At 44.0% G+C, this 17,189-nt stretch overlaps 1 protein-coding gene across 2 annotated transcripts in view; it reads left to right on the top strand.

The window, feature by feature from the left end:
- Nucleotides 1-7,491: 7,491 nt before the first annotated feature.
- RAP1A (RAP1A, member of RAS oncogene family) overlaps nt 7,492-17,189 on the top strand; it is a 72,318-nt gene continuing 62,620 nt past the window's right edge. Inside the window, exon 1 of one of the 2 annotated variants that reach the window (XM_088475427.1) lies at nt 7,492-7,716. The gene's annotated coding sequence lies outside the window, so the exon portion shown is untranslated. Of the gene's footprint in view, nt 7,717-8,112; nt 8,133-17,189 lie in introns of those variants that run through there. The other variant, XM_088475429.1, reaches the window with a different exon arrangement.

Raw genomic sequence — 17,189 nt, 5'->3', positions numbered from 1 at the left:
TGATGATCTAGGTAGACTAGAGGAATGGTCAAGAAAGTGGCAACTACAGTTTAATGCCAAAAAATGCAAGATAATGCACTTGGGTCTCAAAAATCCAAAGGCTAAACATAGTATTAATGGCAGTATACTGGAAACTACTGAAGAGGAAAGGGATCTAGGAGTCACTATTTCAGGTGACTTAAAGGCAAGCAAACATTGTAACAAAGCAATGAGGAAGGCAAATCAGATGCTTGGTTGCATAGGGAGAGGAATCAGTAGCAGAAAGAAAGAAGTGATAATACCACTGTATAGGTCATTGGTACGTCCTCATCTCAAACACTGTGTTCAGTTCTGGAGGCCATACCTCCAGAAGGATATTAATACATTAGAGACTGTACAAAGAAGGGTAACTAAAATGGTGCAAGGTCTACACCACAAAACGTACCAGGAAAGACTAAAAGATCTTAATATGAATAGTTTGGAGCAGAGAAGGGATAGGGGGGACATGATAGAAACGTTGAAATATATAAAGGGTTTTAACAAAAGTAAAGGAACGAGACATTCTTCAAAGAAAGAGAAATATTAGAACAAGAGGACATGTTCTAAAACTGGTGGGTGATAGGTTCAGGGGAAATTTGAGGAAAAATTACTTCACAGAAAGGGTAGTGGACAAGTGGAATAGCCTCCCATCAGAGGTGGTAGAGGCTAACACAGTAGAGCAATTTAAACATGCATGGGATAGACATAAAGATATCCTTCAGAAGAAGTAAGGATCAATAAGGGTTGAGGTAATAATATGTTTAAAAATGGGGCAGACTAGATGGGCCAAGTGGTTCTTATCTGCCGTCAAATTCTATGTTTCTAAGGATCACTTTATTAAAGATTGTGTACTCCATCCACTAAGAAATAGTGAAAAGAGTGTGAACCCATGTCTGCACTGTTGGTTCTGACCATCAACCATCAGAGGTGTCTGCATCCCACGGTCCTGACGAGGGAGAGAGGTCAATCAAAAATCAGAAAATCTAATCTTTAATTGGGGACCAACCACAAGATATTGTTATCCATTTCAGGAAAATTTCAGGAATATTGCTTCCTCTACGAAGATCCCGAAGATAAAAGTTTATAGTAGACAAACAAAATTTGTTCTGTACTCCTCGCTAAGAATTCTTGTGATTTAATAGGTTATGGAGGCACAACTATTTCGCCATCCACTGGGGAAGAGTCTGTGGTCACCATGCTCGAACTAGGTGTATTATCACCTTCAGAGGAGTGGTTTGCCTAATCTGGAACCAGTGCTTCATCTGAGTTTTCTGTACCAATAAGGGTACACCGTACTGAAGTTTTTAAGGGAACTTGTGATACTCCAACATTAGCTTCCAGTATAGTTTAAGAAGGGTCTTCAGAACAATTGCTTCCTACCACTAATATTTCGAGTTTTTCACCCCAGGAAGGGGTTGCTGTTTTGAGTTTTATACCCCAGGAGGGGTCTTCAAGTTTCATACCCCAAAAGAGGGTTTCAAGTTTCATTCCCCAGGAGGGGTCTTTGTGTTTCTCACCCCAGGAGGGAGTCTCTGATCTTGCATCCCAAGAGGGAGGTTCACATTCCATACCCCAGGAGGAAATGTCACGTCAACTTCCCCAGGAAGGGGTTTTAATTTCCATACCCCAGCAGGGGGTTTCAAGTCCTACACCCCAAGAGGGGGCCTTCATTTTAAGTTTCACGCCCCAGGAGGGGGATTTCAGTTTGAGTTTCACACCCCAGGAGTGGGCCTTTGTTTCGAGTCTTTTGCCCCAAGAGAGGTTTCACATTCCGTAGCCCGGGAGGAATTGACAAGTCAACTTCCCCAGGAAGGGGTTTTTAGTCCCATACCCCAGCAGGGGTTTTCAATTGCTGTACCCCAGGAGGGGGTCTCAAGTCTCACACCCCAGGAGGGGAGTTCAAGCTTCATACCCCAAGAGGGGGTTTCAAGTCCTGTACCTCAGGAAGGGGTTTCAAGTCTCTTACCCCAAGAAGGGGTTTCCAGTTCTGCACCCCTGGAGGGTGGTTCAAGTCTTGTACCCCAAGGGAGGGTTTCAAGTCTCATACTCCAGGAGGGGTTCTCAAATCTCACACCCCAGGAAGGAGTTTCAGGTCTCTCACCCCAAGAAGGGGTTTCCAGAAGGGGGGGTTTCAATTTTCTCAAATATTTCTTTCCAAGAGGGGGTTTTCGATTCAAGTGGCACACCTCAAGTGGAGTTTTCGAGTGTAGCATCTCAGGAAAAATCTTCAGGTGTCTCTCTCCATAGAGAGGTTTCAAGTGACTTATCCTTCTCAGTAGATCTTTCTCCAATGCCAGTCCTGCTAGTATCCCAGATGATCTCAGGATCCAATGACCAGCTGCCTAGGGGTAGTTAGGTCCGACTCATGCAACAGGAAGTTGCTGTTCAATATTGCTGCATGACTGCATGTACTGTAGTCATTCCCTGTGACAACCGTATCCTGTTCCAGTGGCCGTATTACTACTCGGTGTTCCTGGCTTCCTGTGTTCCTTCTGTGTCCTCCATGTATCCAGTCCCTGTGTTCTGTACTATATCCAAGTTCATCCCATGGTGTCTCCAGTTGCATTTCTGTGTACAATTTCCAAGTCACCTGCCAGTACGTCCAGAGCCGCATCTCAGTGTACAAAATACACAACCTTGTGTACAACTTTCAAGTCACCTGCCAGTGCGTCCGGAGCCGCATCTTAGTGTACAAAATACGCATCCTTGTGTACAATTTCCAAGTCACCTGCCAGTGTGTCCGAAGCCACATCTTAGTGTATAAAATACACATCCTTGTGTACAATTTCCAAGTCACCTGCCAGTGTGTCGTAAGCCGCATCTTAGTGTACAAAATACTCATCCTTGTGTACCGTATCCCCGTGCTTCAGTGCAAGTCCTGTCTACACCTCCGGTACATTCTAAACCAGCACCCCAGTGTACTCAGGGCCTGATTCAGAGCTGGACGCTCTGACAAGAGTGCTCGCTCTGAATCAGGGCCCTCCTACCTAAAATTGACCACTCACAGCTTATGCGAGCGGCCAAAAAGATGGTCGCGATGGTCAAGACCATCGGGCTTGCGACAAGACCCTGCGGTAGGGTCTCGCTGTCGCAAGCCCAGGAGTGCTTTTGGCTCTATCAGAGCCAAAAGCACTCCCACTGTCAGTGGGGCCGGCCCCAGACGGTAGGCGTTTCCATGGGAACACCTCCGTCTAGGCAGCAATGCCCCCGGCACGCCCACCAAAGGGGGCGTGCTGTCACTCACCATCAACAGCACGCCCCCTTTGGTGCGAGACCCATAGCAACGGCTTGGCCGTCGCTATGCGGGTCTTGCGCAAGCGCACTAGGGCACCATCGACCCGCTTTTGAGCGCTCAGCACTCGCGAGCGGGTCTGAACCAGGCCCTCAGTCCCTGTGTCTCAGCTCAGGCCATTCCCTTGTGCTACTCCCAGTTTGCCCTGTGTAGTTCTTTTCAGTATATTATTCCTAGTCTTCCGTCTCTCTCAGGTACCTGTCCAGAGGGCCACGACCTGCTCACTTGGTGCGGCAAAAACCATATCCCAATTGGAGGGGTCACTGGAGAAAACCACCAAGTGGCTTAGACTCCGCGCCTCTGAGCAGGTCTCGCCAAACCTGGGTTTGACCGCAATTGGAATATTTAGTCTGTCACTCCCATCATATCCATACCACTATCCAAAAACCCCCTGGTTCTTAACCTCATCAGAGGTAGTTTCTGTGTCGGTTGTGACAAGTGTTTTTAGACTTTTTTGTCAGATGTTACTATGGTATACTGAAGAAAAATTACAAGCATCTCATAAGTGTCAAAGGCTTTTATTGACAATTACATTAAGTTTATGCAATGTGTCAATATTTGCATTGTTGACCCTTCTTTTTCAAGACCTCTGCAATTCGCCCTGGCATGCTGTCAATCAACTTCTGGGCCACATACTGACTGATGGCCGGTCATTATAGCTTAATCAATGCTTGGAGTTTGTCAGAATTTGTAAGTTTTTGTTTGTCCACCCGCCTCTTGAGGATTGGCTACAAATTCTTAATGGGATTAAGGTCTGGGGAGTTTCGTGGCCTTGGACCCAAAATTTAAATGTTTTGTTCCCCGATCCACTTAGTTATCAAGGATGGCAAGGTTCTCCATCATGCTGAAAATGGCATTGTTCGTCACCAAACTGTTCTTGGATGGTTGGGAGAAGTTGCTCTTGGAGGATGTTTTGGTACCATTCTTTATTCATGGCTGTGTTCTTAGGCAAAATTGTAAGTGAGCCCACTCCCTTGGCTCTGAAGCAACCCTACACATGAATGGTCTCAGGATTCACATTCTGATCCTTTTTTAGGGAGAACCAACAGACAATTAGTAGATCATTCATGGAGAACAGAGAGACAAAGATTTACCCCAAAATAAATCGTGATTCAAGTGTATAGCGAGAAGGGGCGGAAAAAATAAGAAACATAAGAAATTAAGTTCAAAATATCATGAGAAGAATAGCAGAGGGATCTTTAATCTATCCTCGAAAAAAATTAACAACTAATGAATTGTCACTCCTTAATAAGGGTTTAAAATTCTCCCCGACTACTGACCCAAATATCTTTGACTTATATGTGGAACTTAATAGATTTATACGTACTCTCTGCAGAAAGAGATACTTTGCAAAAAAATCTGCATTAGATAATTAAGACCCCTCTTTTCCCATTGTACTAGACTCTACAGATGACCCTATATTACATATATTACAAGAACTAGAGTTGGAAAATGAAATAGGTGAATCTCCCGGGAAAATACAAAAAAATTCAATACAAAGAAAAACTTCAAACTGATGTGAGATTTCTTCCCTATCAGCTTTAAAAGCAGCAGCATTGAGAGTTTCTATAAAACCACATTAGAAGATTTTAGAAAATTATGCACAACAAAAAAAAATCAAAAATCTAATAATTTTAATTAATGGGAAAAGAGAGGCCTGAAAGAACTGACCAAGGACAGCTCTATTATAACCAGGGAGGCAGATAAGGGGGAGGACTGGTACTGCAGGATAGAGAGGACTATCTTGCAGAAGCATTAAGGCAGTTGGGAGACCGAAAATTTGACACTGTGTTATCAAAAAATCTGGATAAATGAGCTGGATAAATCACATGGTGCAGGGTGACTGATGTGAACCACATGACATTGGTCACATGTTAATGTTGGTCCAATTAGGTACCATATTTTTCGTTATACGGAAGTGCCCACATACAACGGGACCAGAGATATGTATGTCCTCTTATAAGTAAATTTTATAGAAGAATTAGGTATTTATCCCTAAGACTATGTGTATACCGTTTGCCTCCTATACTGTATATATTTGTACATTTCTACATGTAATCACGCCTATGACTAGTGATCAATTAATGATGTGAAAAGCTAATTGCGTTACTAATAATGAAGGCCCCTATATTAAGGCCATTCTGAAAGTTGTTAGACACCTTTGAAAAAGCTGCCACATAGCAGTGAAACGCGTTAGCGTGTGACTCAGGTATTGTTTTTTAACTGGAGAAGCTTCTCTATATGGACTTTATCATTGTTTACATTGTGGACCACCAGTCTATGACTTACAAGACCGAGGAATAGGAGCCTCTTCATCTGCGCTGGGATTGATTACAGCTTGGACCACCGCTAATTAATGGACTCCATCTAATTGTCTCACAAGTCCGGTAATAAGTTTTCATAGCTGGACAGTGTCTCTATACTTGCGGACTTATGAGTTTTCTTTGTGCACAAATTTTCAAATACCTACCTGAGGTCAACTATTATTTAAGCCTATTGCAACATTTTTCTTATATATGTGTTGTTAGGCTGTTACAATGTGATTATTAAAATTTTATTAGAGTATTACTATGTTTTTATAGCGCTGTATTTTATGTTTATTAATTGTACCTTGGTTTAGGGAGACTGACTATCTCCTATTTTTAAATAGCAGCTTTTATTAATTGGAACAGCCATACCTAAGCAGCAACCGTTTGTTATTTCTTGATAATATATTAGAATCAAGATGGGACTGCCAGGACTGGAGTTCCGGATACGCCCCTGGCTCCTAGATGTCCAGGGTTGGGAAGCCACTGAGGAGCCGACCACAGCCGCAGCCAGAAGATGGTAAGTATCTGTGGGCTGGATGCGGGTGGCCAGGGGCTGGAGAGACAGAAGGGGGGCTGGCTTGGAAAACATAAATAGGATGGCTGGGGACTGGAAACAGGATGGCTGGGGAGACAGAAGGGGGATGGCTGGGGAGACGGGAAGCAGTCGGGAAGCCGATGGGACGGAATCCCGACCGCTGGCTTCCCGACTGTATAATCCCGGAAAGGGTTAAATGACAGGCGTCGAAATCCCGACGCCTGTCATTTTCCCTACGCCGGGAGCCCGACACCCGGCTTACCGATCGAAGATAAGCCGGGCGATGGGCGCGGGCAGCCGTGGAAAGGGGGGTTAGGTTTAGGGTTCCCGGGGGTCGACTTAGGGTTAGGCACCCCCCCCGGGAGGTTAGGTTTTGGCTAGGGGAAGGGAGGGTTAGGCACCCCCAGGGGGAGGTTAGGGTTAGCCTCCCCCAGGGGCTTTATGTTTAGGTGGCGGGGAAGGGGGGGTTAGGTACTTAGAGGGGGGATTAGGGTTAGGCACTTGGGGGGGAGGTTAGGGGGTAGAATAGGTTAGAGAATACTTACCTTTCAACTATCGGGATTTTCAGTGCTGCCGGGATGCCGCTGTCGGGATTTGAACTGCCGCCATGCGGCCGGCTGTAAATAATACTGAATCCGGGGAGACAGAAGGGGTGCTGCCTGATGAAACAAAGGAGGTGTTGGCTGATGAAACATGGGGGCTGGCTGGGAAGACAGAAGAGGGGCTGGTTGGAGAAACATTAGAATTACAGAGTGTAATTATTCAAAAAAATGTGGGAGGCGCCAGTCCATTACTTTGCCAGCGGCACCTGGACCCCAAGATACACACCACCTTCTGTGCTTCATAAACACGTATGATGGAGGCTGTAGTTCATTAGAGCTGCTTGGACTGCGCTGTATCCAAGGTGCTCACATGCACATCCCACCAGCAAAATGTTTCTAGCAATTATTTTCAAATACTGGCAACTGAAGAGGGTTTAAGAGGAGCCCCCTAAAGTAGTATCACTTCTTTAGGGATATGCCAGTAGTGCCCCAACTCATTACATAAGACTTGCCTAACAATATCTGTTCGTTTTTCTCACGGGAGACCATGTAAAAGCTGCACTGGCAAGGACACACATGTAGTAAGTGTGACACAGGACAGGAAGGAATATAGTACACTCAACACCGTCACACATCCTCCTCCATCCACCCTATTACTCAGTATCTTTGAGAGTGTGACGTGACAGAACTCAGCCTCAGTCATGTGTGCTATGCTGTGAGTTGAGTTCTATTTCCTCAGCTATAACGGTCCCCGGAGCTGTGCACCTGTGATTGGCTGCGGCAGTCGGCGCGCACACGCGGCGTAGCTCCTCCCCTTCTCCCGCGAGTAGGAGGCGGTGGCGGCGGCGCGCACTGGCGAGGCGGGTTCCCGGGGTGAGGAGGTGACTGTAGCGGCCGCTGCTCTGTGTCTGTGTGTCCGGCTGGAGCTAGAGGTCTCTGCGCTCACTCACCGGGAGCTGGGCCGTGCCGGGGGATCCGGCTGTAGGCGGCGGGGTCAGCGAGGTGGAAACGAAGTTGCCGGTAAGCGGCAGGGGCTGGTCTGCGGGACACTTGGCAGGGTGAGACGCGGGAGGTGCCGAGTGGGTGGCTCAGGAAAGGCCGGGGAAGCGGCCCTGAACGGTAGGCCACGGGATGTAGTCTCCCCGTCCGTGCTGGGTGTGGTGAACGCAAAGGGCCTGTCTCAGCGACTTCCCTCCCGGGCGGGGGCAGCACGCAGCACCCCATACAGGGGGACCGCAGCTTCCTGTGCTGCTGCCGCTGTAGCGCTGACCGGGCACCGTTATTCCTCCAGTCTGTGCCTGTCCGGGGTGAGCAGAAAAAGTTCCACTACGTCTCCTGGAGTCAGTGGCGATATCTGTATTAGGGCTGAAGAGCTGACACTCTGTCCCTGTGGTGGGCACTATGCCTATAATCGCAGGGGGCCATCATTGTGTAGGGTATGTGCTGCTGTGTCTCACTCTCTATGCCCAGCATAGCAGTTTTTTAGTGTTGTTGGGAACTTCTGATGTAACATGTTTCTTCTATCTGCCCTGCATTGTGTATGTGCTCTAGGTTCGTTATTTTATTCGTGTTATTATTATTACTGAAGTAGTCATTGTGTAATACTGGGGGCCAGCTAGTTAGAGTGCCCTGTGCTGTGTGGGCTGCAGGCCGGGTGGGTGTGGCTGGCAGGGCTGAGCTGTGACACTTTGCTTAAGGGGCTGCTCACTCGCTACTGGGCACTGTCAGCTTTAGTAACATGTAATTACTCTGAACTATATAATACACAACGCAATCCTAAATTATCTGGCCTTCACCTATTGCCTACCTTTCAGGATCCAATTTGTATCACTTAAAGTGATCCACTTTAACAAAAAAAAAAAATCTTTGAAATGTTACTATAAATCCTATTTAAAATTGCTTGGCACTTGGTTTCAAAATAAGGGTGTGTCACAAATACATTAGACTTCTGCTTTCTTTTATGGTTGTTTTTTTTTCCCATTTTTTACAGCAACAACTAATTCTCAGTTCTTTTCTATTTTTTTGGACAGTTTCAGTAACCCCTTTTTGTTTAATATATATGTTATACGGAACTTTTATAGAGTTGTATTTCTAAGGTATGATCCAGTGAAGATGACTTTTAGACAACTTTTTTAAGCACATCTCAGGTAGATTTTTATAGCAATTACTATGATCATCAAAAAGGCCTCTCAGTAAATCTTTAATTCATACGGCTGGATGTGACAAATGGCTGGTTTGATAGTCTATTTTGTAATTATGCTGAAGATTGGTGACTAATGTTGATAATGAGCAGCCAAGAGCACCTTTCACTTGACCTGGACATCATCTGTATAAATGGAATGTGTATTAGTATATGTCTGTTTATATACACAGCTGACGTACCGTGACCTTCGAGTGGACTCACCAATGCCTCCTGAAGAGGCTGACATTTAGCCTGATGTTGCCAGAGTAGTCTGCAGCTACATTGAAAGTTTATTAATCTATTTTGGGGGTCAGAGGGATTCCACAAAATTAGGTTTTTGCAGGGGGTGGAGTTAGATGACGAGAGGAAGTTGATGTAAAAAGAGTTTTAAAATAGGGTAGAGCTTATTTCCCCTTCATGCTAAGGACCTGGAAGTGACGTGCAGTGAGGGATTTAGTGCGATTCCATGCCCATAAAGTCCACCTAAAGAACAAACTTGTCCCTCGCCATGCTTCGCTCACCACCCTTCAAGCTCGGCTCGCTTTCGCTTGCCACAAGATTATATTCCCTCTCTGTCCACGTGGATGGTAGGGAATGACGTTCGACAGTAGATGATGATGTCGGGGTCCTCTCTGTGAAGGGCATCTAGACACTACCTTTGAAATAGAGCTGCATGTTTAGTTTCTTTATTGTGTTGCATTATTGTGAGTTGTTTTTCCTTAATCTTTTAGGTTGAAACATTGTTTGCTTATAGTGAACAATCATTATTTCAAATTGAAAACTTAAGCTGGGTACACACTTAGATGTGTGAACCCAGCAATGCGACGGGCTGACATATCAGGCGGCCTGTACACATTGCACGATCCGGTGCCTGACCGCCTGATATGTCTTCATCAGCCGCATGTAGATTGAGCTGCATGTAGGGCCGACCTGGCGATGCGACTGACAACCAAACTGGAGCACGCATGGGCAGACATATTACGTAAATACTAGCCGATTTTGACGATATGTTGGCCCGATTCGTCGGATCGGTCGAAATATCGTCTGTTGCCCAGCTTTAGAAGTAACTTGTGTTTTGCAATATTGGGAGGGTGGGGGATATCAATGTTCAGACATCTACTGGTTGGCTTTGTGATCTTGGCAGAAAAAAAAGGAAATGTCTTTAAGGCATGGTTTCCCAACCTATTGCTTGCACACACTGTGTACACCATGAAATATTTAACTTTACCCTGGTCAACCTCATTCAGAATAGTAGTTGGTGCATAGCTGGACGATTTCATTGAGCCCTTTGGCCGGTGCACCTTGAAATGTATGGCTGGTGCCCAACTCCCCCCACCCTACTAATATCACAAAACACAAACAACTTGTAAGTTTTTATTTGGAAATAATAATGAATCTTTAGGCATATTTTGTGAAGGCACAAAACCGTGGTCTGGGGCTCAAAAATGAGTTAATGTAATAAAACATAGGGTTCGATTCAATTGAACATTAATTAAATATTCAATTCTGCATGCTGTTAAGGATTTCTTCTCGCATCCCTCCAGGGGTGCGGGCAGAAATCCGACAAAAGTACAGGCGCAATGCTGTTTTCTGCCCTTAGCGATGCGGAAACCGTATCGTGCCGGCAGTTTATTCGGAGAATGCCTGTTCTCGTGACTAAACACCATGTTTAAGGCATGAGGGGCGCGAGAACGGGCATTCTCCGACCTAACAGCGTGCAGAATTGAATAGCTCCGGGAGCTCCTTACCGGCGCTATGTAATTTGTGTTCAATTGAATCGAGCCCATAGTTAATGTATTATATGAAGAACTTGAATACTTATTTAAAGAAACTTTTCATGTGAAGCAAATTATTTTACCACTTAAGTTACTGCATTAGTAAATTATAAACCGTTAATGAATGAGGAGTTTTTATTTAAGATTTACAGACAAGGGTCAACTGATATACATATGCTGCTGAAAATAATTTTTTGTGAAAGTTTACTTGTACACCATTTTGCATTAGTAGAAAGTTGAACTACTTGGGCTTAATAGTATGATGCATAACAATTGTTCCAGACACTAGTTGACTATCTGTAGTAGTAATTGCATATAGTCATAAACGTCATAACCACAAATGTGAATATATAAATATCACGTCAGCATTTTAATTAGCTCTTTGTAATTACTCCATTTATTCTCTCAAGTGCAGGTACTGAAAGTGTTGTTGTGTTATAGATCATGTAAAGATGTGAGAGCCAGATAGACAGACATATTTGTGGCATTTGCATCTTATAATATTATATTTTAATGAAGTGGAAGTTATCCACACACCACTAGTTAATTTTAAATAGAATAGCTATAGACTGAAGTATGTGAGCAGGTTTTTTTAATCAGGGGGCGATTCAATTGTTTTTTTAAGGTGCAGTAATTAATGGATGCCCAGTGTAGCAATTCAGTTGTTTTTGGGCGCCCATTAATGATCACGCTTGTCGCGCCCAGTTAGACTGGGTTTAGCCGCATAAAGCGGCTAAACCCTACTAAAGCCCTGGTAAGGGTGCCCTAACTACTGACTTTTCACACATTTCTGCTCGCCTCTTCAGGAGATGGCAAGCAGAAATGCCGGTGGCTGTTTGAGCTCGAACGAAGCAACAATTGAATTGCTGCATTGTCAGTTATGTTTCAATTGTCTTGCTTTTAAATCAAAGCCATTATGCTTTTTTAAAGTTTTCACTTTCTTGGGCAGAAGCAGAATTGAATGTATGCCCATTTGCCTAGTGTATCTAGTGTAAGTGTAAATTTACATATTCTTGGAAAGCGAAACCATGTAAATGGGGTTTTGCAGTAGTACTCATCAAGCATTACAATTGGAGATGCGGAATGGGGAAGGGGCATTCTCACACAGGCAAAGTTCAGTAAGGGCGTAATCGTTCAAATGCAGGTCGTGTACACCATTACATAACCATATATACGCACGTTAGCTGTGTTTTTTATATTTACTATAGGATAGGTACAAGAACACATGGGGCGGAATTTCCAAACCTATTCACGCCAGACGGAGCGATCAGCTGCCAGCGCTCCTTTTCAGCTTCCAGCCCCAGGGGGGTACGAGCTGCATTGAGCAAAAAGTGACCTGTTTGGGCGCCCAAACTGCACTTATAAGTGATCGCGCCCAGCACTTTGGTCGGGGGTAGCCGATTTCCGCGGCTAAACCCGACCACTTTGGGCGCGAAAAGCAGGAACAATTGAATAGCGGCCCGCGATCTACCATCACTTTGGACGGGAGATCCGGACCGCGGAAACTCTTGAATACCGCCCATGTATGCAGGTGCATTTGCTGCTGATGCAGAGGCATATGCTTCTCAAAATGAATACAGCGCTGCATTTTTGCACAAATACATGCATGTTGTTTTTCTGTTCCCTCTTTTTTTTTTTTTTTTTTTTTTAGCGTAACATGCGCCCATTTTATTTCCAAGTCTGCATAGGCCTCTTAACTTGTGCATTCTGATTAGGTGCAAACTATCATCATTCTATGGGCGGAATTCAATTGATTACGCGCTCCGGATCTCCCGTCTAAAGTGACAGGAGATGGCGGGCCGCCATTCAATTGCTGCCGTTCTTCGCGCTTATCGCGCCCATAGAGGTCAGGTTTAGCCGCGTAAAGCAGCTAAACCCGACCAAAGTGCTGGGCGCGATCGCGAAAAGTGATGTTTGGGCGCCCAAACATGTCACTTTTCGCACATTTCAGCTCTTATCCCCCAGGGGCTGCGAGCTGAAATGTAGCGCTGGCAGCTGATCGCGCCGACAGGAGCAGGAATAGAATAGCTTCGTCGGGCGCGATAGGGGATGAAAACAATTGAATTCCGCCCTATTCAAGTACAGTAGGACCTTTGCTTCCCTAGGTATGGCAATGTAATTGTGTAACTTGAAAGCTTTGTCCTTAACTTAAAACAAACAGGTACTGTCACCAAACCACTATTTTTTTCTAAATTACTAAAAATTACATTTTGTATGTTTTTGTTTTTTTTTGTCTAGTGTATTAAATATTTTTTCGTTTAGGAAATAACAAATCCACTGTATTTTGGCATGTTATAGCACCCCTAAGCTGCAAAGTCTAAATTTGGGGCACTTAAACACAGCCATTGAAAAAATCTGCTTGTTGACACATAGGTTATTTGATCCCTAGCACAGGAGATATGTAGAGCATTCAGTAATGTATTTAAAACTGGCACTGCATAGTATTCTGTAGGCACTATGAGTATTCCTATAGACCTCAATTATCTTGTACTGAGCCCTAACAATTGTAAGTACAGCAGGCAGTATCGAAATTGACAGTGCAAAGTTAATAAGATGCATGTTGGAAAGCAATTCTTTATTTATTTTTTTCTATTTAAATGCTCTGACATCAGAGCATTTAGTAGGCCTCGTTGATGTGTGTTAAATGTGCTTTGAGTACTTGTTTTAGATAACTGTGTTAAACTATGATCTCTCAGCTCTGCAACAGGTAGATGAAGATCCTCCAACATATTTGCACGGTCTCCTGATGAGATCTCATACATGTAAAGCTGCATTCACATTTTTTAAATGATAGCCCCAATCCCTTTCTCAGTTTTGACATTTGTAAACTGGCCAGAGCCCCATCTTTCTCTAATGAGCTCATTAGACCCTCTAGTGGCTTAAAGTAGAACTCCACCCACATTTTTTATTTTCTCCTTCCAATGATGTTAGTAATTTCAATACTGATGTTTTAGAGAGATGAATCTCTGTGATTGCTGGTAAATCATCTAGAGCTTGATATTCTGCTGAACTTTAACTTAGAATTGCCCTTATGCTAGTTTGGGGGCTATTTTGAAAAAAAAAGTTGGAGTTCTTTAAATATATTTGTAGCCTCTAGTCATATGAACTATTTTTTTTTAAAGCACAAAATACAACAAAAAATTAACACGTTTATTACTTTAATGTGTTTGTGTTTTTGGGGGAAGAGGGTGGCGGTTGAATTGAACCACTTAATATGAAGGAGATAGAAGACTTGCGTCCCAGCCCGTATGAAAATGTAATTGCTGTTTTTAATTAAACAATATTAAAATGACTTCTTAGAATCTGTTTTCTACCACCCATCCATAAATTTAAGTAATACATATTGATTATACACCCAGTGCTTGTTTTGCTAAGCATTGTCCTATGTTCACGGATGCTGTCTTTACTAGGCCACACATGCTGTAATTAATACCCCTTTCAGACATAAGACCCAGGAAATGTACTGGTACGTCCCGGGTATATCAACCCTGGAAAATCCCAGATCTTAGTCTGAGACCCCCAGTCACACTACACCAAAACCCGGGAAATTCCAGGGTCACACTGAACCCGGGTCTACCCTGAATTTGGTGTGGATTTAAAGGGGATATTTTTTTTTTTGTTCACAATAATGACGTAATATAAAAATTAGCATTTTTAGAGTAAAGGCCACAAAGTTTGTTTCCATTTTTTTTTTTTTTTTTTTTTTATTGAAAACCAATATATTTTTACTTTACAATATAAGAAAATTATGTATATAGCCTTTATAAAGTTTTGGTCTATACAAAGACAGTTTTCACATAAAAAATTTAAACATGAAATAATACATGCTGAAGGTGCATACACACTAGACGATGTGCTCACGATGTGATATCGCGAGCGATTTCCCTTGAACTCTTCCCGCCCCTCCAGGACACAATATGGTGCTAAAAAGCTTCCAATCTGACTAAAGATCTATTGTGCACAAAATCTATCTATTGCACAAAATCGTGTATGAGATTGGCAAATCTTGCCTGCAGGAGGCAAGATCTGAAGATGCGATGTCCAACAAGCGGTTACGCGCATTGGTATTGTGATCGTGAGTGGACACTCACAATCTGGACATAATTTACTTGATTTTTCATTCCGATGCGTCTAAATCGGGCAAATTGTGTAAAATTTCGTCTAGTGTGCACGTACTTTTAAATTAATTTGATCCCCAGCCGCGTGGTCCGGATGGAACAGCCAATATGAGAGATTTCTTCAAACCCGGATCTAAAAAAAAACCTTGGTTAGATGCATTTACACTGGGAAAAACCCTGGTACAGAGCAGGGTCATGGACCCAGGACTTCGACCCGAGTCGTTAATGTTCACACGTAGCAAAAACTCAGGTTTATGCACATTCACGTCCAAAAACCTGGGTTTTTGCTGTATGTCTGAAAGGGGTATAAATGACACAATATTGCCAAAAATATCCTTTGATTATTTTAGGGCTTCAAACTAATGCATGTAAAAATAAAGTTTAGCCAGTAAATGGCTATTGGCCTGTGTGCATGGTTCTTTTCTGTGTTATCAAGTCATAGGGGAACTAATAATGATCTGATCAAACCGCAAACTTCTAGATCTTGTCCTTTTTAAAGGTGCATATCCAATACGCGATATTAATGGACAACTGAACGATAACGACATCGTTATCGTTCAGTCGTCCATTAATCGTGCACAATAATGTCGGAAACGACCAGCAATGCGCGCTCCCAATGGTCGTTTCTGACATCAATCATTGGCTGAATATTCCGGTTAATCTGACGATAACGACAGATTGACCATGTTCAGGGATGACGGAGGGTGCCTACACTGAACAACTAATCGTTCAGTGTAGGCATGCAGGGGATAGAGAACGATGGTACGATTACGATCTCGTAATCGTACTGTCTTCCCTGGTTCGCGTAGTGGATACGCACCTTAACTCACAACGTGAATAAATTGGACCATGGGAATTAGGACCACGTGTGGACAGGGCTAGCCCAAGTTTTTATCTGAAAAGGACATATAAGCAGCGTTTGTAAAACTACAAAATTCTTGCAGTGTCAAAATCATTAGTGCATTATTTTAGAATTAATGATTGCATGAAAGCTACCTTGTTCTCTGAATCAAAATACAATAGTCTAAATTATAGTAAATTTATTAATTAAAATTAAACTTGCCATTTTTATTTTTGTGCTCCTTGTCCAAAGTCCAGCCTTCTACTTTTGCCTTCAAGCTATTTCATTAGCTGAACGATGAGTGGTCGCTTTGGCTGCACTACACATGAAAGTTCCTCTACATTGTTGCTAGGTTCGGCAGCTCTATTGTGGTAAAGTGCTAGATAAGGCTGAATGGGAATAACTTACCGTGTCTTTTTGGGAGACCATTGGGGAAAAAAGGGGCCGGTGATTGTGTAACCAATTGGAGTTACTGTGCTTGTCAAAGAAGGGACAGTTCCACTACGTAATATAGATGAGTCACTTAAGCTGTGTACACACTGTCAGATATATTAGCCGATCTGTCTGTGAACGACGTCGTTCAGACATATCGCATCGGCTGTGCTGCACAGCCGATGGCAGATGTATCTGTCCATCAGGCAGCGTGTACGGACGATCATCCGATCGCCCGTACACATGCAGTGGCAGCCATGGTAAGAGGGGCGGGACATGCCCGTGGCTAGCGTGTCACGCCGCCAGAAGCAGATGATGGCCATTCAGTGTGTATGAACGACCATCATCTGCAGATCACTCGATCTGCAGATGTATCTGCTAGGTGTGTACACCCCATTACCCTTTTTTCCAGTCAGATGTATTCCATATATTGTGTAGCACTAATTCAGTGAAAACTGCACCATAGTGTTTTTTTTGTTTTAATAAGGTGACACACTGTCTCCAAGTTCCAACACTCTCCTATTATTGATGTGACAAAGTATTCCCCCTCTAAGTTTCACATTAGATAGCAATTGCTTACCTTGATCCTTATATGAGCATGCTCATTGTTTTGCATGGAGTTGTGACATATAGGCACTTGCATGGGAATTGGTAGGAATTTCCGATGGACAGGATGCTGGCTGTCAGTACACTGACAGCGGCATCCCAATGGTTTAAATCCTGACATGGGAACGGTGAGTAATGTTCCCCTGTCCTATTTACCCCCTAACCCTCCTTTCCTGCACCCTCAAACTAACCTACCCTACCCCGCACCCTAACCCTCCCCACTTAATGCCTAACCCTAACCTCCCCCCCGGGGGGTGCCTGAACCTAACTCCCTCTGTCTAGAGCCTAACCCTAACCTCCCCCCCGGGGGGTGCCTGAACCTAACTCCCTCTGTCTAGAGCCTAACCCTAACCTCCCCCCTCCCGCAGCCTAATCCTAAATCCCCCTGGTGTGCCTAAACCTAACCTTCTCCCCTGTGGCTGATACTTACCTTTCCCCGGTATTCTTTGGATCGGGATGCCATCTGCCGACCTCTGCATCCCCAATCATGTCGGGATTCCATCGCCGTTGTCCTCTCAGCTATCTGGATTCCAGTTCCG

This window comes from Taudactylus pleione, unplaced genomic scaffold, assembly GCF_031769625.1.
Source record: "Taudactylus pleione unplaced genomic scaffold, aTauple2 ptg000172l, whole genome shotgun sequence".
In the NCBI taxonomy this organism is placed as follows: domain Eukaryota; kingdom Metazoa; phylum Chordata; class Amphibia; order Anura; family Myobatrachidae; genus Taudactylus; species Taudactylus pleione.
This window is presented reverse-complemented; position numbering and strand designations above follow the sequence as displayed.